Source organism: Nycticebus coucang, chromosome 12 (genome assembly GCF_027406575.1).
Source record: "Nycticebus coucang isolate mNycCou1 chromosome 12, mNycCou1.pri, whole genome shotgun sequence".
NCBI classification, from domain to species: domain Eukaryota; kingdom Metazoa; phylum Chordata; class Mammalia; order Primates; family Lorisidae; genus Nycticebus; species Nycticebus coucang.
Window position 1 is genome coordinate 79,195,485 of NC_069791.1, and position 24,907 is coordinate 79,220,391.

Sequence of the window (24,907 nt, forward strand, 5' to 3'; positions counted from 1 at the left end):
ATTGAGTGGTTGATATTAGACATCTATATTGACAGAATTCATGGCTCTGTCTGGCAAACAGTCCACCAGCCAGAAAACAGGGACTGAGGAGCAGGCCCAGGCAGCACTTCCCTCAGGCCTGTCTTCTGTTCAGCAGTGGTCTGGTCCTGTGTGTCTTGATTAGCTTCACATCCACAGTCTGACCTCAGTGCAAACAGACTCTCGGCATCCTGGCTTTGTCCCCGGCCTGAGTCCTGCTCTCCCCTATGCTGCTGCTGCTTCTTTTTTTTTTATTTTATTGATTTATTATTTAATCATAGCTGTGTACATTAATGCAATCATGGGGCACCATACACTGGTTTTATAGACCATTTGACATATTTTCATCACACTGGTTAACATAGCCTTTCTGGTATTTTCTTTGTTATTGTGTTAGGACATTTATATTCTACATTTACTAAGTTTCACATGTACCCTTGTAAGATGCACTGTAGGTGTAATCCCACCAATCACCCTCCCTCCGCCATCCTCTCCCCTTCCTTTCTCTCCCTTTCCCCATGTTCTTAGGTTATAATTGGGTTATAGCTTTCGTATGAAAACTATAAATTAGTTTCATAGTAGGGCTGAGTACATTGGATACTTTTTCTTCCATTTTTGAGATACTTTACTAAGAAGAATATGTTCCAGCTCCATCCATGTAAACATGAAAGAGATAAAGTCTACATCTTTCTTTAAGGCTGCATAATATTCCATGGTGTACATATACCACAATTTATTAATCCATTCGTGGATCGATGGGCACTTGGGCTTTTTCCATGACTTAGCAATTATGAATTGGGCTGCAATAAACATTCTGATACAAATATCTTTGTTATAATGTGATTTTTGGTCTTCTGGGTATATACCTCGTAGAGGAATTATAGGATCAAATGGCAGGTCTATTTTTAGATGTCTAAGTGTTCTCCAAAAGTAACGTATTAGTTTGCATTCCCACCAGCAGTGTAGAAGTGTTCCCTTTTCTCCACATCCACGCCAACATCTCTGGTCTTGGGATTTTGTGAAATGTGCTAATCTTACTGGAGTTAGATGATATCTCAGAGTAGTTTTGATTTGCATTTCTCTGATGATTAAGGATGATGAGCATTTTTTCATATGTCTGTAGGCCGTGTGCCTGTCTTCTTCAGGCTTGCTAAATTGTTCTTTCTCTTCAAGTCCCTTGCCCAGCCTGAGATGGGATCACTTGTTCTTTTCTTGCTAATATGTTTGAGTTCTCTGCGGATTCTGTTTATTAAACTCTTATGCTTCTTAATGATCATCTGGCTCTAGCCCTTTCCTGGTCCATCACTCTGAATCCTAACGTAGACATTCATCAGTGCTTCTGGGGAATTTGTTAGAAATGGACGTGCTCAGGCCTCACCCAGAAACTCCAGACACCCAGCATCCAGAATACAGGTGATTCCAACACATCACTCCTGACGTTCAACCAGCTTTTCCCACTGGGTTAAGATGAACACTTTCCTCCTGAATCCCATCGGCTTCTTTGAATAACAATACTACACAGGAGACCTGAGAGATGCAGCACCCAGGAATCTCCCTGTGAGGCTAAATCTACTTTTCATTGAATGGATGCTGATGACAGGGTCTAGGAATGTTGAAACTTCTCAAACTATGTAACTTGCAATTCTGATTCTCTTATTTTATAGAGATTGGCAGACCCTTGGGAGAATAAGATCCTGTCATGAAAGTAATGACATTGATCCTTCATGAAGAGGGAAGAAGCTTTCAGGTATTTTGCTGAGCAGGAAAGCCATCAAACACCGCTCCCTGGTGCATTGTACTGATCGGATTTCCCAGAGAAATGAAACTAATAGGATGGAGATATACAAACACACACATACACACATGCATATGTATAGACAGCAGAACCTTCATAGTCGCCCACTTCCCTTCATTGCCACCTTCCTTAAGTTGACCTAATTTTCACAGTCTGGACATGTAGCAGGTGGTATGTCCTAGTCCCTGACCACCTCTGAATGTGGACCAGTGTGTTGCAGTCCCTTGGGTGGCCAACTTACAGAGGTTCTACTGCATATGCTTTTTGTTTTATTCAGGCCTTCAAATGATTGGATGTTGGCCCACACAGATGAGGGAGTGCAATCTGCTTTACTCAGTCCATCTCATCCAAAAACAGCCTTACAGAAATACCCACAATAACATTAGACCAAACATCTGGGCACCTGTGGCCCAGTCACGTTCACACATAAAACTGACCACTGCAGAAGTGAAATCAGTTTCAGGTAGGACAGGTAAGGTATGTACCATCGAAAATGGTACTTTAAGAATTCCAGTTTTTCTAAATTGTTCTAATCCAGAAAGAAGTTCAGAAAGCAACAGCTCAGCCAGAAATGAACTACACTCCCACAGTGAGAAGATGGGATAATAGAGTATCTTCCTCGTAACTGCACCAAATTTGTGCTTGCTAATCAAATTTGATGCCAGCAGCCACATTTAAACTGAAAGGGCCCTTTTGTTACAGACCAACTTTGGGATTCTACTGTCACCCAGAAGACCAGAAAGGAATGCCAAGAAGCACCATCCATTCTGTGCCCTGGAAGTCATAAACTAGGATAGAGCTTTCCTCTTTTAAGGATAAACAGGAGAAAAAAAACCCCTCATAGATTAGTGCAAAGAAAATTTCTGCACAATAAAATGAGAGGTACTCTGTAAAAGTAGAGAATAAATATAGCACTGAAAAGGGTTCATTATCGAAACAAAGCTTAGAAAGCGTTTGGGGTCCTCTGAGAAACAAACACACGTAATACAAAATATTAACTATGAAACAATAGCTATGATAATTGAAGACTGGGATACATTTTTTTTTTTAAGTTGAGAAAAAAAGAAATTCACTAAGAGAAGAAAAAAATTCAAGGAAACTAAAAACATAATAGAAAAAAATTGGCATTGGAGGTGATAAAGAGCAGGATCGATGATGCTGAAACTCTCATTCAGGTTGTAGGAAACAAACTTGGAAAGCTCACCAGAAATTCACAGTGGAGAACAGAGATAAAACTTATGAGGGAGATAATCTAGTCATGGATTATTTGTCAATAAATAGCACTTCTGAAGAAGAAACCACAAGAAAAGCCAGAATCAGAAGCCTAACGTAACATGTTAGCAGAGCTCATCACTGTTCATGAATTCAGTGACTATAAGGGCCTACAAGGTGGCCGGATACAATGTCAACACACACAAATTGATATTTTACTTATCATCAATGATAACTCACTAGTAAACATGATAGAAAAATAGATGCCATTTATTATAGAAAAAATTACAAGATACCTAAGAATAAATAGAAGAAACTATAAAACATTTGTAAACATCAGAAAGTCTATAGCAAAGTCTATAGCAGTGAATTCACGGATTAAAAGACTCCATATTTAAAATACATCCATTATGCAATTAATAAGTAATTCAATGCAATTTCAATCAAAATCCTAACATGGAATCATTAAGCTGATCCTAAAATACATATGGCAAAGAAAATAGGAAGGAAGAGCTCAGGTTTAAAAAGAAAAAACAAAAAACAAAGAGTAGAGACTTGTGTTATCTACATATACCTATGTGAGACTGTTCATACATAGAAGAGAGTCTAGATCAATGAGCTGGGAGTTCACATGTACACCCAAGTACATATGGAAATTTATTTCTTTATTCTAAAAAATAAAAATACAGTAATTTTACAACCCATTTAATGACAAATTGCGATCACAAAATTTCCCTGCTTTGGTTATGGCTTTAGACAAAAGTCTGCAAATTAGCACTGAGTATTTATAAAAGTTATTACATTAGCTGGACTGTCATTTTTCTTACAGTTGACCAAAGATAACTTAGAATCACAGACATTACATAATCACACAAAATGATGATGTAATAAATCAGACCTGGCTTATCACCAGCATTTATAAAACCAAATGTAGGGAAAGAACAAGGTCTGGGGACACTCACATGGTTTTTACATAGCAAGTGTTTGTAAATGGAAAATTAGCACGAAGGTTGTAGTCAAGTCCCTGGAGCTAAGATAAAATATTCAACACAGTTGGGACAACTGACTATTTACTTGGGATGTAAAAGAGCTACCTACTTACCAAATACTACTTACAAAAATAAGCCACAGATAGATTAACACTCATAAAATCTCTAAAATAGATGTGAATAGAGTAGATGTGCTTATACTGTAGAGTTAAATACTTTAAGACAATAATAACTGGAAAGAAAAAACAAACAGCTGGGACTAAATGAAAATTTGAAACTTCTGCATGGGGAAAGCCACCATACAAAATTAAGAGATAATCTGCAGACCAAGAGAAAATTGTTCTTTTTCAGATGAATGTGAGGGTGCAGATGATTAGGTTACTTTGTTTACATTTGCTAGGTAAGTCCAAGTTGTAGTGTGCCCCTCACCCAGGGAGTGTGCCATATATCCCTACACGGTACCTGTTAGGTAAGAGTTTACCAATCCCCCTTCTCTTCTCTTTCCTCCCCCATCCTCCCACTTGAGTTTAATTGTGTTTTTCTCTTATATGAGTGTATATTTTTGTCTACTGGTTACATATTAGTATCGAGTATATTGGATACTTGCTGAGAAAATGTTTTCAACATTTATAATAAACAAAGGAGTAATATCTAGAATACATAAAAAGAGTAAAAACTTAAAAAGAAAAATGAAAAAACCAAGAATATATTGAATAACTGACGAAGAAATACATAAATGCATAATAAATACTATCGATGGAAAGCTATTTAATCTTTATTAGTAATCACGGAAATGCAAGATAAACCTAGTTTAAAAGACAATTTGACATTATCTATTAAAGCTGAAAATGTGCATGGCCAACAATGTGGCGATTCTTCTTCCCTGAATCTCCTCTATAGGTACCTTCACACCTGTGCACACGGAGGCAATAACAGGTGTGTTTGTTGCAGGATTCCTGTGAAAGGAAAAAACACTGGAACCAAGTGTCCATCATGAGAAAACTGACTAAGTAAAATCTCCTCAACATGGAACCTGTGCCATTGTTAAAATGTCCATACTGCCCAAAGCAATATATAATTTTAATGCAATTCCTATTAAAGCTCCAGTCATACTTTAAAGATCTTGAAAAAATAATACTTCATTTTATATGGAATCAGAAAAAACCTCGAATAGCCAAAACATTACTGAGCAATAAAAACAAAGCAGGAGGAATCATGCTACCAGACCCGAGACTGTACTATAAATCCATAGTGATCAAAACAGCATGGTACTGGCACAAAAGCAGAGAAGTAGATGTCTGGAACAGAATAGAGAACCAAGAGATGGATCCAGCTATCTACCATTATTTGATCTTTGACAAGCCAATTAAAAACATTCAGTGGGGAAAAGATTCCCTATTTAACAAATGGTGCTGGGTAAACTGGCTGGCAACCTGTAGAAGATTGAAACTGGACCCACACCTTTCACCATTAACTAAGATAGACTCTCACTGGATAAAAGATTTAAACTTAAGACATGAAACTATAAAAATACTTGAAGAAAGTGCAGGGAAAACTCTTGAAGGAATCGGCCTGGGTGAATATTTTATAAGGAGGACTCCCCAGGCAATTGAAGCAGTATCAAAAATACACTACTGGGACCTGATCAAACTAAAAAGCTTCTGCACAGCCAAGAACATAGTGAGTAAAGCAAGCAGACAGCCCTCAGAATGGGAGAAAATATTTGCAGGTTGTACCTCCAATAAAGGTCTAATAACCAGAATCCACAGAGAACTCAAACATATCAAGAAGAAAAGAACATGTGATCCCATCTCAGGGTGGGCAAGGGACGTGAAGAGAAACTTCTCTAAAGAAGACCGACGCAAGATCTACAAACACATGAAAAAAAGCTCATCATCCTTAATCATCAGAGAAATGCAAATCAAAACTACTCTGAGATATCACCTAACCCCAGTAAGAGTAGCCCACATAACAAAATCCCAAAACCAGAAATGTTGGCATGGATGTGGAGGAAAGGGCACACTTCTACACTGCTGGTGGGAATGCCCACTAATACGTTCCTTCTGGAAGGATGTTTGGAGAACACTTAGAGACGTAAAAATAGACCTGCCATTCGATCCTATAATTCCTTTACTAGGTTTATATCCAGAAGACCAAAAGTCACAATATAACAAAGACATCTGTACCAGAATGTTTATTGCAGCCCAATTCATAATTGCCAATTCATGGAAGAAGCCCAAGTGCCCATCGACCCACGAATGGACTAGCAAATTGTGGTACACGTATACCATGGAATATTATGCAGCCTTAAAGAAATATGGAGACTTTACCTCTTTCATGTTTACATGGATGGAGCTGGAACATATTCTTCTTAGCAAAGCATCTCAGGAATGGAAGAAAAAGTATCCAATGTACTCAGCCCTACTATGAAGCTAAATTATAGCTTTCACATGAAGGCTATAACCCAACTATAGCACAAGACAATGGGGAAAGGGCCAAGGAAGGGGAAGGGAGAGGGGAGGTTTTGGTGGAGGGAGGGTAATGGGTGGGGCCACATCTATGGTGCATCTTAGAATGGGTACAGGCGATTGCACTAATGTACACAGCTATGATTTAACAATAAAAAAAAACAACAAAAACAAAAACCAGCCTGGGCAACATAGTGAGAAAGACCCTGACTCTCCAGGTGGGTGGTGGAATGCACCTGTAGTCCCAGCTACTCAGGAGGCTGAGGCTGGATGGTCTATTAAAACCCAGGAGTTTGAAGCTGCAGTGGGCTGTGATTGTGCCACCACACTCCAGCCTGGTCAGCAGTGTGAGACCCTGTCTCTTGAAAAAAAATAGTAAAGATAGTAAATTATCTGTGTATATTTTACCTCAATAAAAAAAAAGAAACTATTAAAAAACATTTCTGTCTTTACAACAACAACAACAAAAAAAAGAGAGATGACTGCTTAGTGTACGGACATGCTGGGTGAAATGAAAAGCAAGAATGCTAAAGGAGCATGGCATTATTTGTGAAACGTGACAAAAACATTCAGCATAATAGTATTTCGGGGGGAGGGAATTGTAGATTTGGGAAGGGTCCATACTGGAGTAATAAGAGTAATTACTTAGCTCTGAAGAGTCCCATGGTTGGCAGGAAGGTAATAGAAATGAGTCATATGTACACGTAACAACATGATTAACTCTTAAAAGCGTAGAGTAGTTAACAAAGTAGAGGATGAAATATATTTTGTCAACTTTGTTTACTGCCGTATCCCTGCATCTGAATAGTGCTTGGCACATAGTCAGTACTTACTACATATTTGATAAATGAATGAACAAACACGATACCATTTATATACATTAAAAATACACACACTCAAAACAAAAACACAAACTTTGCACCAACAGACACACATTCATATCCTTCAGAAGTTTGCCCAGAGGGGTGGAGGTGAAACAGGAGCAATAGAGAGATAGGATGGGATGGGAAGGGGAGGGGAGGGGAGGGGAGGGGAGGGGAGGGAAGAAAAGAAAAGAAAGGCTTTGCATGGATCTGAGATTACCTGGTGCCGCAAATGAACATAATTAATTCAGTTCTGTACCTGATACAGAAAAATGAACAAACAAACATATCTCTGAACTGGCAGGAAAGAAAGAACTTTTCAGAGGGCGAAGTGGAAACCAGTTATTTAAGGAGAGCTGGGAGCTGGCTTGATCCCTGAGAGGATCTGCTCAGCTTCACGGCTGGAAGCTGTGGTTTTCCTGCCCTGCAGAACACCAGGAGGAGAAGGCAAAGCCTGTGACCCACACCAAGGGACGGAAGGAATGCTTCTGAAACTCACCCATGTTGTTAGAGCAGGATTAGTTCATTCCATTTTGCTGTTAAAGAGTATTTCACTGTACATACATTTACCATTATTTCTTTTTGTTCTCTTGTTGATTGACATTTGGTTGGTTCTAGTTTCTGGCTATGATGATCAAGGCTGCCGTGAACAATCTTGTACACACCATTTTACGGACCTGGGTTTTTACTTCTCTTGGGTTGTAAGGCAAGTGTATATCTAACTTTGTAAGAACTGCCAGGAAGTTTTCCAAAGTGATGATAACATTTTACACTTCTACCAGTAATGTAGGAGAAATACGTGTACTCCACATACTTGCCAGCATTTAATATTATCAGGCTTTTAAACTTTAGCTTTCTTCATTAGCAAGAAGTGGATAACGCGTGGCTATTTTAATCCATCATTTCTCTGAGACAAATGATGTTGTCATTATATTTATTGTACTTATTAGCCACTTACACATTTTCTTCTGTAAAGTGGCCAAGTATTTGTGCACATTCTTTATTGGACTGTCTTTTTAAATATTGCCAAGTTGTAAGCCTTTTAAAATATATATTCTGCCTCTAAGTCTTTTGTTAGACAGATCAATTGGAAACATTTTTTTCCTAAGACATGGCTTGTCTTTTTCATATCTTTACTGGTTCTTCTTAAAGAGCTGAAGTTTCAAGAGAAAAAAATTTAAGTGGGATCATTTGTAAGATCTGTTTGCCAACCTTTTTAAAGAAAATTATTATTTATTTGGCAGGTTAAAATTATATATACAGGGTATTCATAATGTTTGTGTGCAACTTAAAGTTGCACACAAACTTTATGGCCCCCCTCCTATATTTATGGTGCCCAACCTAATGTTTTGATATATGCATACCTTGTGAAATGGCTAAATCAAGCTATTTAATATACATATTACCTCACCTATTTATCACTTTTGTGGTGAGACTACTAAGATCTCTGTTTGTAATTTTCTTTTTTTTGCAGTTTTTTTTCTTTTTTTTTTGGCCGGGGCCTGGTTTGAACCTGCCACCTCCGGTATATGGGGCCGGCGCCCTACTCCTTTGAGCCACAGGCGCCACCCTGTTAATAATTTTCAAATATACATTATATTGACATTAACAAGAATTATCATCACATACAATAGAGCTCTTGAAATGATTCCCCCATCTTAACTGACATCTGCTGTCCCTTTGAAGTTTTAAATGTTCAAGAAGTCCAATAAGTCATTTTATTTATGGTTTGTGACTTCTGTATTCCATCCAGAACACCTTTGCCTGCCTCCAGGTTGTGAACATACACTCCTATTCTCTTCCAGACCCTTTATAGTTTTTAGCTTTTTGGGTCTATGAATCACTCTAATTTTTTTTTTTTTTTTTTTTGGTGTGTTTAGGGTTTGAGGTAGGGGCCAAACAGATGGTAGAATTTCAACTTAAATTTGGATCCTTGATATTTGCTTTAAAAAGGTCTCCGCAAAACATGGGCTAGAAGAAAACACCCCTAACTCATGACAGTGGTTTCTTCTAAAAAGGCACAAGGGAGAGGACGGATTATCAACGAAATCAGTAATGCGGTATTTATTTTAAGAGGAAAGAAAAGGTCAGAAGCCATTTCAGCAAGTTGGTGATGTTTGTTAGTTCTGCATAGAGGCTATGTTGGTGTTTGTTGTAAAGGCTCTGTTCTTTTTCCTATTTTAAACAATTTTCATAATTAAAAACAAGAAAAAGAGTGCACTGTAGCACAGCAATGAAAAAGTGCCTTTGAACCCTGCAGACTGGCAGTGTCATGCTAGACAGTGCAATTAGATGCAGTTGAAATTGCCAAACTCTCTTGAAAGCTCACAGTCATTTCCAAACTTGGAAGAAGCTATGTGGTTGAATCATCACCATGAATGTCTATCACTTAGGGTGTAATATCTGTCATAAGCTTCAGGTTCATTTTTCAAGAAAAACAATATACTGTGAAGTCAAACTGAATTCAATTAAACCAAGAAATTAAATTAATAAAAAAAAGCAAAAAAACTCAGAATTCTTTGATAAATCTCAAAATTACATTGCAATTCAAAATTAGGCCAAAGCGGTCATGAGCACAAAAGTTAAGCTCAACTTTTGTGTCAATAAAGAAGAAAAAGTAATATATAATTGTAAGCATCAAGGTATGCCATGTCTGTTAAAAATAAATATGTGTTCTAAGACTGTCATCTCCTACCCTCTAGCTGTGGATTGGTGCAGGTCTGAGACCTGTTAGCAACCAGGCTGCACAGCAGGAGGTACGCATCAGGTTAGCCAGTGAGGCTTTATTTGCATTTGTAGCCGCTCCCCATACTCACATGGCCACCTGAGTCCCCACTCCTGTAGCTTTATCCGTCACTGTCTCCCATCACCCCCAGATGGGACTGTCTAGTTGCAGGAAAACAAGATCAGGGTTCTCATTGATTCTGCATTGTGGTGCATTATATAATTATTTCATTATATATTACAATGTAATAATCACAGAAATAAAGTGCACAATCAAGGTAATGCACTTGAATCGTCCCGAAACCATCCCCCATCGCCAACTTCTGGTCTGTAGAAAAAGTGTCTTCCGTGAAATGCGTCCCTGTTGCCAAGAAGGTTGGGTGGGGACTGCTGCTCCAGGGCAGTTCTCAAAGTGTGCTCTGTGGCCCAGCAGCCTGTGGCTCAGCACCTGAGCACTGATCACAAATGCAGGCTTGCTGGTCTCGCACCTAACCTGAACTTCAGGAGGTGCAACTCAGGAGTTCACTTTTTATGAAGCTTTCTAGGTGATTCTTTCGCTAATGTTGGAGAAAGACTGCTCTGGTGGAAATTTAATGATTCCTTTTTGGACACCACCAAATTTCCATTTCTACATTGAAGGGTCTTCTATTTTATGAGCCTTGGGAGTATTGTCCCTCTCAACTTAGAAGCCCCAAAGGCCATAAAATTCACCCTGGCTTGACCATTCAGATGTACCACCCTAGACTTTCAATCTGAATCTAGTGCTGCAAAGAACCTGTTGTGGAAGTTCTGTCTGACTTTGGGCAGCACCCAAAGTGTTGTGACTCTCAGTGGGCACTCCAAGTCCAGGGCGGCAGGAAGGGTCTGACTCGAGCAGGTGTGTGGTGGCATGTGGACTGCAGAGCCAGCTACCCTGCCTTACTGATTTGCTATACCTTCTCCCAAACTGGCTCACCACCCTGCCTCTGAATTCCTTGAGCTACCAGATCTTTATAATAATTTTTTTTTTCAACTTGGATTAACCAGAGTTGATTTCTGTAGCTGACTGCATCCTGACTGCATGTGCATTTAATACAGACCTTTCTAGTTCATCTTTGCTCCAAAGTCTTTTTTCCAATTGATGTTATATTTTAGAATCAAAGATCTTTTAGAATTTAAAAACAATATTTATCACACACACACACACACACACGATGAACACATATACATCTATATATGGAGGTAAACCATCTGTAAAAAACACATCAGACTTTTCACTCAGCTTTATTTGCCATTTCTGTTCAATATAACAATGTTATCACTTTAGACAAGATCATGGACAAGTAAATTGCAAACTTGTCAAGGCTTAAGTGCAGAAACTATATGTTATTCAAATGGACTATTTTAAAAAAGAATCAGAAATTCAATCCTGATAGAATTGTATTAACTATAATAGATTGGTGAAAGGTATCTATTATAGTTATTTGTAATTAGTAGGAAGGAAATGGGTTAAATAATCTCACAGATGAGTAATAGCTAAATGAGTTTTGGAGCCTCCATACTCTGGAATCTTTCATGGCTATGAAATACATTTTTGAAGAAACATGCATTACCCAGCTTCCTGCCTCTGGCACCATCAAAGCAAATGCCACATTGCTCGGAGTTAAGAATTCAATACAGGGAATGTGTCAGACCCTTGCAAAATGGGAATTCAGCTTGTGAATCAAAGATGTTTCGACAGAAGGGCTGAGAGTGCTGACTGAGGCTGCTGCTCGCCCATTTTGGTGGAGAGCTAGTGCCTTGGGCATTTCCAAGGATTGATCCTCTTGAGAAACCACCAGGGGAGGTTTGCCCACGTCCATCCCTTCACTCTGTCTCCAGCCAGCTTCCCTCTCCTCCCCTCCCTCGTTCTCTCAGTGGAGTTGCCCACGCTCACTTAATCAGGCCAGCGGCCCAGGCTGCAGCTGATCGCCCCAGGCAAGGGCTCCGCAATCCTTCATTAATTTTAATGTGAAGTAAATTGTTTAATTTACTCCTTTCACTGGAGAAGGGTCCAAAGACCAAGGTATTTTTAACCAAGACGTTCGATGAAAATATAAAACAATAATTAGAAAAGGAAAAGGGCAGAAGGAGGAACGGCTGAGTTCCTCGTGGTCCAGGGGCTCCAGACAGCACACGTGCTCCCGAGAACAGTGAGTATTCTGTGTTTTCTATTATCAAGGAGGCAGGTCAAGAGCGGCAGGGTCCTGGCACAGAAGTCAGGCAATGATGAAATGTTACAAAAGATTTAAGCTGAACAAGCCTTCCTGAATTCACAGAGGTGGGTCCCTCTGCTCAGGCGGCATTTTTCAATTGTCTTTTGACCTTCAGACACCAAGTCAGCCCCACCCCCTGTAGTCCGTGGGCCCCAGACTGCCAGGGCCTATTAGGAACTGGGCTGCACAGCAGGAGGTGAGCAAGTGGAGCTTCATCTGTATTTACAGCTGCTCCCCATCACTCACATCACCACCTGAGCTCCGCCTCCTGTCAGATCAGCAGCGGCATTAGATTCTCATACAAGTGAGAGTGAGAACCCTCCTGTAAAGTGGACATGAGGGATCTAGATTACACATTCCTTATGAGAATCTAATGCCCCCAATCCAGCCTGCTCCCATCCCCTGTCCCCTACCTACCTCCTGATCTGTGGAAAAACTGTCTTCCATGAAACTGGTCCCTGGTACCAGAAAGGTCAGGGACTGCTGGCCTGACCCACTCTCTGTGTTGATGTATTCCCATCACTCAGCACCATCTTCGACAGAAAGGTTTGAGGACTGTTCCGTTCAGAGGTTCCTATAACCTCTGATTTCTTCTTTCACCTCTGACCTCCAGTTTATATCATTGACCCTTGGCTATAGTAATAGTCTGAAACTCAAGTGTGGACTCCTGTGTGCAGGTATACTCCAAAGTCATCTGATCTCCTGCATCCTCCTTTCATATCAAACTTGAAAGAGTGTTCATCCATGAGATAGCAAACCAGAAACCAAACAAAACACTGCTCCTCCCGGCAACCTGGTTCTGCCTCGTGAGTGCTGTTCGGTCCAGTGTACTGCGTTTATGAAGTTTCATAGAGCTACACATTTGGAACTGCACACTTTTATGTTAGATTCAATTAAAAGTTTACTTGAAGTTACTTTTGTAGAATATTATTTAAAGACCTAAGAAAAGGCTCACAGTTTAGTATTTCTGTTAAAAAAAAAAAGCCCAAATTAAAATTACCATCTTTAGAAGGAATAGCAAATAAAATTCAAGGTATATTAATAGCAGTTTTCTGAGAAATGTAAAAGATGCTTAATACGAGACAAATTTATTTGTTATAGGTTACATATGTATGATGCAGTGCGCATATATACACATTATATATGTAATATATTTAATGACATATATGAGGTCTGACAATTAAGTTTGGAACTCATCCTAGAAAAAGAGCTTCCTACTTCATTGCTACATATCACTACGGTCACCTTCCAGTTACTCCCCTTGGGGAGCTGTGCACCGACGCCACTGCCTAGTCCACCCTTCAAAGCAATTTTGGAACTCTATTTCTGGAACGGCCATGAGATCTGTCATTGTACAACATGCAAAACAACAGAGAATGCCACACAGTAAGACACCACCCATATGTTGACATGAACACAGCCGTGAGACCCTGACGTACCAATGTCACAAAACCTTGCCGAGGTTTTTGTATAGTGCTGCCAATATAAGCACTCTGTGGCAAGTTTGTGAACTTTATTGTCAGAGCTTTGTACGATGACAGCTCTGATGGTCCTTCCAGAAAAAGAGTTCCAAAATTGCTTTGGAGGGTGGACTAGGCTCTGGTGCACAGCTTCCCAAGGAGGGTACTGAATTGTCAGAACCTGTTTTATAGACATTCCCCCCTTTTACTATTCATATTTTATTTAGTAACATGAATGTGCTATAGGTAAAAAATGCGAATGGATGTTGAAAGAGATGTGATAAGATTCAATTTTCAGTTTTGAGTTGTAAACCTTTTAGCAAGCTAATGATGATGTGAACAGAATACGTAACAGGACGGAGAATCACTAACAAAAACCACCAGTCAACCTTTTACTGAAGGCTTCAGCCTGGAGATAGGCCAGTTAAAATCCAGAACAATATAAGCCGATTTTCCACTTCAGAATAATTTAACATTGTCCTAGAATTTCAAACTGATGTAGTACGGGCGTAAAGTAGAAGGAAAGGTTTTGCTCTTTGAAGGAAGGAGACAAAAGTATATTATATGCGGGTAATTCGTCTGCTAAAAAATCTAATGGGACTTACAGTAACATGACTTGAACTAATAGAGCATGATCTGAAATGAAAATAAACCTACAAAATCAATAGCTACTTTACACATCAGAGGGAGTCTGTTAGAAAATATGAGGGAAAGAGAGCCCATTTACAATAACCTGAAAACTACATAATTCATCAAAACATCCTTAGGAACATAATAGGAGTTTCAGCCCACTAGAATTTGACCACAAGTGGATCTGAATCATTTGGTGGTGGGTTGTGGGAGAGATGGGGACTGTTTTGTTGAATGTTCCCTTTTTTTGTTTGGTGTTCTTTTTAACCATTGAAAATCCACTGTACTAGTGCCTAGCTAGTCAGGGCTGTGAGAACAGCCATGCCAAAGGCAGGCTTGTAGGTTTTGTAAGTAGCTGAACACTTCTCTGACTCAGCTCTTATTGATCTATGAGAACTATTTACATATTTAAGAAATACACTTCTGTTTTAAACATAGATGATAGACACTTCTCCTTGTTCATCATTTATTTTAATGTATGGTTTTTTTACGCATAAAATATTTTTTAGAAGATTTTTAAAAAGTGTTTCAACTGCATTGCCATTTATTTTTTGCTTTATTTCTGCTTTCAACATATTTATGCCTATGAAGTCTATCCCTATCCTAGAATCAGAAGAACTAGGAAGAGGGGGAAGAAATTATTTGCCCTATCAATATTCGAAGAGGATATGAATGATAATATTTCAATCATTGTGTTTATAGCTGAAGAACAGATGTACCCACAGAAATAGAAACTGATTCTAGAAAGGAGACCAGGAGAGGGCAGCTCGGCTGACCAAACAGTAGCCTGAATCATTTCCTCTTACTCTGATGATCTCCTTTTTAAAAACAAGTTGGGTGGGGTCACTCTGGTCACTTCAACAACCTCAACTCAGCGTACCACCGGCACCAGACCTGCCGAGAGGGAAGGAAACAGTGCTCCCTGTCTCCTGGAGTGGGATATAGGAAGCCTTCCCTGAAGGACCCACACATCACAGCTTCATCAGACCTTTTCAAGACCTGAGAAAAATACTCCTTTAAATGTTGGTGTGTTCATCAGAACTTTTCAAGACCTGAGAAAAATACTCCTTTAAATACTGGTATGTGGGTCAACTTCTGGGCGTGGCTATTTAAAGCTATTGTTCTATGCCCTTTCATATTTCTTCATATAAAATATAACTTGTAATCAGGTGGCACCTGTGGCTCAAAGGAGTAGGGCGCCGGCCCCATATACCAGAGGTGGTGGGTTCAAACCCAGCCCCGGCCAAAAACTGCAAAAAAAACAAAAACAAAACCAAAAGTCCAGAGACGGCAGATGGACTTAACCTGGGAGTAATTTTATACTCTTGTAACATAGTGAAAGACTGACCTCTGAATATTCATGAGGTAGTCTGTTTGCACTCCACCCTGCAGGTTATTAAGTTATTTGAAGGAGAAAATGGAATTGTGTAATAGGGTTGGAAGATGCCAGAGAAGGGCAAGTGATTAAGATTGTAAGCTGCTCCCAGATGATGTCTTGGGGATGAACGGGTCACCATGTGCATGGGCCAGACTTCCAGGGTGCCCTCCCACTGCTGAAACCAAGACACCAAACCCACACGGCCAAGGATTAGTGGCCCTTACGAAATACTCAATGGCAGTGGTTACTGCTGGGGAGAGAAAGAAGGACAAGAAATGGGCATGGGCTTTTACTTGGATCTATAATATTTTATTTCCTATAAAAACAGAGTGTTCTAAAGCACCTACAACAAAATGTTAACATCAGTTAACTGGATTGTTTTTAAATTATTTTTTATACCTTTTTATTGTTTATTTTTTAGACCTGTCTGTAGGTGGGAAATGATTCATAAATAAAGATTAATTTTTAAGGAAAAAGGCTAAAAGAAAGCTAAAATACTATTAGCAGCTGTCTTGAATAGTTAGGACTATTTTTGCCCTTGTTCCTAACTTTCTACATTTTCTATAATTTTTATATTGAGCACTTGTTACTTTTATAATTAGGAAAAAACAAGCTCCATTAAAAAAAGTCATACAACTAATTAGCTGCAAAGAATAGGAAAGTACTGAGAAGGAAAAGGGATCAAGGATGATGCTGATAAAATGGCAAATGACAAAGCATAAAATACGGTTAAATCGCATTAACCTGTACTTTATTCTGAATTAATTAGTGGGCAATTGGCTTGGGCCTTACACAATTGGTGAAGGAAAAAGACTTTGCTTAGTACCAGGTGGGATTCTATTTTTATTGCTTATTATATAATATCTGTTTCCTATAGGCAGGGGACATATTTTCTACATATTTGGTTTCTCCTTCCATTCCAAGGGATTTCTGGGCCCTTGACTGGCTGACAACATACACCTGTTGAAGGAATGATTAAGCAAAAAGAAAAAAAGGAAAAATTGCAGGGAGATTTTCAATCTACTTAAGAGAACAAACTCTTTTAATAGCTGTTAGCTCATTAAGTGCTGAAATGTAAATATTGTAGCTAATTAAATACAGCTTTATTTATTTGTTTTAGCAAGCCCCAGCTGAACATCAATTACAGAATAAAATTTTAATGAATAAAAGAGCTTAAAAAAATTTATGTATTTGCTAATGGTGACTCTTCTCCTTGTTTCCAATTAGTGTGAATTATCATCCGGCCTCCTTTCCCCAGTTCTGCTGCCCGTGGGGCTTTCTCAAATCCAAAGTGGACACACTCAGCCCTCCACCTGCACCAGACCTGCACCCACACCACTGAGTGTGACTGGGGAAAAGCACCACACCGGGTCACCTGGTGTCACTGTACATTTTCCACCTCCACCCTCAGGGGGCCCCCAAACCACATTCCACAGGCTCCATCCTGCTGCCCCGGAAGACACAATCCACACTTTCTACTCCATCCTTCCTCAGTGATGACTCGAGCTTTCTACTTTACTGAAATAAACTAAAGCAGCAGAAGAGGAGTGCTCTGCTTCCCTGAGTAATGCACCTGCCATTCTTGTCCATACCCCCACAATGGTCAGCCTTCCTTGGGGGCCACAGTTCAGCCTCACTCATTTCCCCAGAAGTCTCTTTCCTGTATCATCAGTTTGCTTCCCCCCTTGGCTCTTTCCCATCAGCAGACAAACAAGCTAGTTATTGTTTTTTCTTACAAGGGAGGATTATCTGATTGTCTGGAAATTTTGACACCTTGAAACTCTCACTTATTTTGTCACCCCAGCACACCACACTCCTGGACCTCCCTCTTGTCCTCTGCCTCCTTTGCCAATGTCTCCTAATCCCTCAGATTTCATGATGTTCAGGGATCAGGTGGGCGGTTGGAACATTCCTCGTCTCACCACACTTGCTGGGTGATCTCAGATGGTCTCGTGGTGAAAGTTCAGGAGATTGTCAGAGGTTTATCACCTGCCTGGACCTAGACGCTCATGTCCCATGTACTCTCAGCTTCTCCACTTTGACATCAAAAGGCATCGATCTTAATGTGCCCTATGTTGGACTTCTGATTTTTTCCACCAAATCTATTTCACTGTCTTGCCCATTGCAGTGAAGGGCAGGTAGGTCAATCCTTCTGTGCACAGGCCCAAACCCTTAACTCAGCTTGGCCCAGACCCAATGCTGCTCTCTCATACCTTATCTCCAGCAAATCCTCTTGTCTCTACTTTCAAAATATCTCCAGCATCTGACCATTCCTTCCCAACCCTTGTTACCATGGTGTCCAAGTTCACCATCATCCCCTATTTAGACTATTGTTAAAAATCTGCCACATAGTTCCTGCATCAGCCCTTGCTCCCCTTTAGACCCGTGGCCCCCAACTTCTAGGTTGCGGACTGGTATCAGTCTGTGATTTATTAGGAATGGGGCTGCATAGAAGGCAGGCAGTGAGGAAAGCTTCATCTGTATTTACAGCCGCTTCCCATCACTCATATCACTGCCTGAGCTCTACCTCCTATCAGATAAGTGGTGACATTAAATTCTCATAGGAGCCAAACCCTACTGTAAACCATGCATGCAAGGGATCTAGGTTGCAAGCTCTTTATGGGAATCCAATGCCTGATGACCTGAGGTGGACATGTAATGTATTTGACTCATCCTGAAACTACCCATCCTTGGTCCATCCACCCTGCGGCCCCATCCATGGAAAAATTATCTTCCATGGGACTGGTCCCTGGTGCCACAAAGGTTGGGGACTGCTGCTTTAGACAATATGCAACACAACAGCTAGAGTTATCCTGCTAAAGATTATATGCACTCATGTCACTCTGTGCTCAAAACCCTCCAGTGGCTTTCTGTCTCTTTCCAAACAAGAACAGAAGGCAATGTCCTCATATGGTGTCCACCCCACCCTCCATCTCTGACCTTATGCTGCCTGGGACTCCTTGCTCTTCCTGGGCCACCCGGGCCTCAGCTTCTCCTTAGGGCATCTGCACCTTCTGTTCCCTCTCCTGAATGCTCTTCCCTCCAATTTCTCATCATTTACTCTACCCTTTTTTTTATGTCATCCTTCTCAAATGTTACCTTAGCAGAGACATTTGTTCCCTGCATGGCCCATCATCCTTCCCATATTCTCCACCTTAGTATATTTCCTCATCTACCATAATCTAATTCGGGACTCCCTACAGAACTTTCTGTGATGATGGAAATGTCAATTCTATGCTGTCCAACCTGGTAGCCACTGGCTACAGGTGGCTGTTGAGCACTTGAAAGTGGTCAATGCAACAGAAGAACTGAACTTTTAATGTTAATTTTAATTCAGTTTCAATATCCATATGTGGCTTGTGGCTACTGTGTTGGACACAGTTAGTCTATCATTTATTTATCCCCCTACTAGATTGTTCGGAGGTTGGTCCTATAAATATGATCTTCCTGAAAATTGTATCCTTGATTGACTTATCCCCTTCACTAGAATGTACGCTCTATGAGGGAAGATTATTTTTCTGTGCCTGACACAAAATAGGTGTCAAAAAACATTTGCTTAATGAATGCCCTTTACCTCAAGTCTATCATTTTAAGAGTCAAAGCTTGTTTTTATTTTAAAAGTTTTTAGAAAAGGCGATCAAGGGTATCCACATAGGGTCAGAAGAGATCAAACTTTCATTCTTCGCAGATGATATGACTGTATATATGGAAAATATTAGGGACTCTACTACAAAACTCTTAGAAGTGATCAAGGAATATAGCAGCATCTCAGGTTACAAAATCAACATTCATAAATCGGTAGCCTTTATATATACCAACAATAGTCAAGCTGAAAAACAATTAAGGACTCTATCCCATTCACAGTAGTGCCAAAGAAGATGAAATATTTGGGAGTTTATCTAACAAAGGACGTGAAAGATCTATATAAAGAGAACTATGAAACTCTAAGTAAAGAGATAGCTGAGAATGTTAACAAATGGAAAAATATACCATGCTCATGGTTGGGAAGAATCAACATTGTTAAAATGTCCATACTACCCAAAGCAATATATAATTTCAACGCAATCCCCATTAAAGCTCCACTGTCATACTTTAAAGATCTTGAAAAAAACAATACTTCATTTTATATGGAATCAGAAAAAACCTTGAATAGCCAAGACATTACTAAAAAATAAAAACAAAGCAGGAGGAATCATGCTACCAGACCTCAGACTATACTACAAATCGATAGTGATCAAAACAGCATGGTACTGGCACAAAAACAGAGAAGTAGATGTCTGGAACAGAATAGAGAACCAAGAGATGAATCCAGCTAATTACCGTTATTTAATCTTTGACAAGCCAATTAAAAACATTCAATGGGGAAAAGATTCCCTATTTAACAAATGGTGCTGGGTGAATTGGCTGGCAACCTGTAGAAGACTGAAACTGGACCCACACCTCTCACTATTAACCAAGATAGACTCTCACTGGATTAAAGATTTAAACCTAAGACATGAGACTATAAAAATACTAGAAGAGAGTGCAGGGAAAACTCTTGAAGAAATTGGGTTGGGCGAGTTTTTCATGAGAAGGACCCCCCGGGCAATTGAAGCTGCTTCAAAAATACACTATTGGGACTTGATCAAACTAAAAAGCTTCTGCACAGCCAAGAACACAGTAAGTAAAGAAAGCAAACAGCCCTCAGAATGGGAAAAGATATTTGCAGGTTATGTCTCCGACAAAGGTTTAATAACCAGAATCCACAGAGAACTCAAACGCATTAGCAATTGCGAAAAGAACAAGGGATCCCATTGGAGGCTGGGCAAGGGACTTGAAGAGAAACTTCTCTGAAGAAGACAGGCGCATGGCCTTCAGACATATGAAAAAATGCTCATCATCTTTAATCATCAGAGAAATGCAAATCAAAACTACTTTGAGATATCATCTAACTCCAGTGAGACTAGCCTACATCACAAAATCCCAAGACCAGAGATGTTGGCGTGGATGTGGAGAAAAGGGAACACTTTTGCACTGCTGGTGGGAATGCAAATTAATACATTCTTTTTGGAAAGAGATATGGAGAACACTTAGAGATCTAAAAATAGATCTGCCATTCAATCCTGTAATCCCTCTACTGGGCATATACCCAGAAGACCAAAAATCACATCATAACAAAGATATTTGTATCAGAATATTTATTGCAGCCCTATTCATAATTGCTAAGTCATGGAAAAAGCCCAAGTGCCCATCGATCCACGAATGGATTAATAAATTGTGGTATATGTACACCATGGAATATTATGCAGCCTTAAAAAAAGATGGAGACTTTACCTCTTTCATGTTTACATGGATGGAGCTGGAACATATTCTTCTTAGTAAAGTGTCTCAAGAATGGAAGAAAAAGTACCCAATGTACTCACCCTTATTATGAAACTAATGTAGGACCTTCACATGAAAGCTATAACCCAGTTACAACCTAAGAATAGGGAGAAGGGGGAAAGGGAGGGGAGGGAGGGGGGAGGTAGGTGGAGGGAGGGAGATTAATGGGATTACACCTGCGGTGCATCTTTCAAGGGTATATGTGAATCCTAGTAAATGTGGAATGTAAAGGTCTTAGCAAAATAACTAAGAAAATGCCACAAAAGCTATGTTAACTAGTGTGATGAAAATGTGTCAAACGGTCTATGAACCAAGTGTATGGTGCCCCATGATCATACTAATGTACACAGCTATGATTTAATAAAAAAATTAAAAAAAAGTTTTGAGAAATTGTTCTAAGCTGTACACAACACATCCTTATTTTAACTTAGTACCAGAATGTTTCCTTGCTATTTCAATGTCACTTTTCTGTACATCAATTGTAATGTAATAAATTGTGTCCTCTAAGACCATTAATGTCATCCCTTTATTAACTGCACCAGATTGCCGGGGTTTTATAGTCTGTCTACTAACTGACTATTTATCTTTAAGTTTTTCTTGCTGCTGTGTCTACTTTATGCCTTATTTATTGTTCAACAAAAATTACTGGATAAGGTTTGAGGGTACTTCTATTATCCCACAGAGTTAAATGCATAAGGTTTGTGACAACTTTTACTGTGGACACATTCACATGTGTTCAGAGAGATTGGCTGCCTATATGCACAATTGTCATGTAAATAATATCAGTAACAACAAAGAGGGCTGTCATTATGATTCCCCTTTATAGATTGGAACATGGAAATCAAATACCTAAAATCTAAGGCCATTAACACCCAAGTGTTTTTCTCCAAAACTAATGTTCTCTTATCTAACCCAGTTCTTATCAAAACTATAGTCCCCAAATCACCAATTAAAAATCACCTGTGATAACTTGTTTAAAATAAGCATCCTAGTTGGGTGCAGTGGCTCACACCTGTGATCCCAGCACTCTGGGAGGCCAAGGCATTTGAGACCAGCATCAGCAAGAGCAAGACCTCATCTCTTCTAAAAATAGAAAAACTAGCTGGGCATTATGGTGGGTGCCCGTGGTCCCAGCTACTCAGGAGGCTGAGGCAGGAAGATCGCTTGAGCCCAGGAGTTTGAGGTTGCTGTGAGCTATGACACCATGACACTCTAGCCTGGGAAACAGAGTGAGACTCTGTCTCAAAAAATAAAATGAGCGTTCCTGTGCTCCCCAGTAGATCAGAATTTTTGGAGACAGGGCCCAGAAATCTATAGTTTTAATGCATATAGCATTAAAGTTTCAGATCCACCAGCACACGCTTGTGGGTGTTTATTTTCTGAAGAGAAGTATAATACTATCTTGAACTTTTATTCTGTATGGGTAAAATGCTCTTGGAAACAGATCCATCTATCATGTCTTAAGATCTAAGAGGATATCATTGCTGTTAGAGTTAACAAGAGAAATTCTGATAGGTGATTATTCTGAGAGATAAACAAGGTCATCTGCAGCAAAAGCTAATGAACAAGCACTCTTGCTATGCTCACATTTTCTAGCATGGGTTCCAGAGCATGGAATGACTTTGTGATTAAAAGCCACAGTTGCTGTGTGGGCTGGGACTGCTTTGAGTATTGGTGTTGTGTGCATTCATCAGTCACTGTAGTAATCAGGTCTGGAATACAAGAAAACAATTCTATTTTTCTGTGATTCCCCGGGGCCATTTCTAGCGAAAAGAGATTCTGGCAAAGGTTTTGGTTTCTACAGTGATTGCTGAGACTTTGGGTAATGCAAGGCAAGTCCAGGGAAAACAAGGGTATAATGGGAAGGCAAAGAGAGAAGAAAGACCCACACTCGGGACACGGAAGTCAAGTCAATCAAGGCCAAGCACAGTCAGGAAAGCTGTGTGTGTTTTGGGGTGGTTTGAGGTGAGGTGGCACAGGCGATTGGTAAGATGAGCACCCCAGGGACTGGCCACACCAGCTGTGTTAGCCAATGGACAAATGCAAGGAGCAATGCAGGAGTCCAGAGATCTACCAGAACTAGGCCACAGTGTGGGCCATGCCCAAGTTTGCCAACGATTACCAGGGATCAACTTACAGGGAAACATGGATTCCCAAGCAGGAACTCAGTCAAGGAAGGCCCTTCGGGTACAGAGCAGTTAATCATTTTGCAGCTTGGGAACCATGGCAGAAAGCCCACTGAGGGTGTGCTGAACCATGGTATAATGAAGTCAGCAATTGAGGATCTGGGTCACAGGGCACAGTTGTCAATTATAAGTCTATGGTGGGAGGTCATGGCAGGAAACCAAACACTGGGAAGAGAGTTGGAATAACATGTCCTTAATCCCCTGTTCAGCCTCTGAGTGGGCATCTACCATCAGAAGCTGAGTATCTGGAGAAAGGGATAGTAAGGAGCTCCCTGTCTTATCTTTCCAAGGTGAGAAAGATATGGGCTAAGAAAGCCCACACTCTGGACAGGCTAAAATTCCAGGAATTTCATACTGGTCACTGTCAACTCCCCAAGGGGAGAATGTGGTCTCTTAGCACTTTAGTTACTTCCCACTCAGTCTGCTAAGGTAGTGCCCATGGGCTCTGGTGAGGAGCAAAGATGTGCATGGCTGTGAGCAGAGGCTCAATGCCAGCAGTCGACGAGAAGCCTCTACCCAACCTCCAGGAGAACCTATTTCTCAGATGAGAGGTATGGGGCATTTAGCATGTGTAAGTGGTCCCCTCTACTCTGTGGTGGGTTAGTTTTTGACAGTTAATAAGGAAAAAGGAAAAGCGTCTTGTTTTCGCTTGGAAATAGTCTGTCTCCACCTAAATCAAGTTAAAATATGATTCCCAATGTAATGGTGTTGAGAGGTAGTGGAACCTTTTAAGAGGTGTTTGAGTCATGAAGGCTCCGTCGTGAGGGAATTTATGCCACTCTTGTAGAACTGGGGTAATTCTTGAAGAAATGAGTGAGTTCTTGCTTGTGAGAACTGGATTAATTCCCCTAGGAGTGGACTGCTATAAAGCAAGAACGCTGCTCATGCTTTGTCCCTTTTGCACACGCTAACCTGCCCTTCTGCTTTTCCTTCAGGTTATGAAAACTTCACCAGAAGCTGCTGTCATGCACTCGGATTTCCCACCCTCTAGAACTATGAAGCCAACAAACATCTGCTCTTTATAAATTACTATTATAGCTAGAGAAAACAGTCTAAGACAAGTTTTTAATGAAAAGTTCCATAAATGAGTGTACAGAGCTAACTTTTTGGAACTCTTTACAATACATATAGGGTGTTCATAAAGTTTATGTGTAATTTACTATGTTAAACTATATTAAATTACACATGAACTTTATGTGTACTCTATAACGACCCTCCCTGTGAAGTAGATACAGTGGCTTCTGTTTAGCAGAAGGGAAAGGATGTGATGTAGAGAGGTAAAGAAAAGCAAGAAACACCATGTTAGCCATTTTTATTACCCAAAGTTGCCCAGCTTGCAAGTGACAGAACAAACATCTGGACCTATCTCTCTGACATGGAAACTCAGCCTCTCACTCACCACACTATGAATGTCACCAATTATTACTTTTTATTTGTAGTGTTGCTTATTTGGGCTGGTAAAAGATGAAATAGCTCCAAGGTTTAGGTGTTTGTGAATTTGTGTGTCAGCTTATCAGATGTGTTACATTTATGTTATACCTAAGCCTCATAGGTTCAGATGACTTACCCAAGCAATCAGTTAGAACTTT

General features: G+C 40.0%; 1 protein-coding gene and 1 pseudogene across 5 annotated transcripts in view; both read right to left on the reverse strand.

Moving 5' to 3' along the window:
- CALN1 (calneuron 1) overlaps positions 1-24,907 on the reverse strand; it is a 625,091-nt gene that overhangs the window by 159,451 nt on the left and 440,733 nt on the right. The gene's annotated exons all lie outside the window — the stretch shown is intronic.
- Positions 3,927-4,030, reverse strand: LOC128562959 (uncharacterized; annotated as a pseudogene).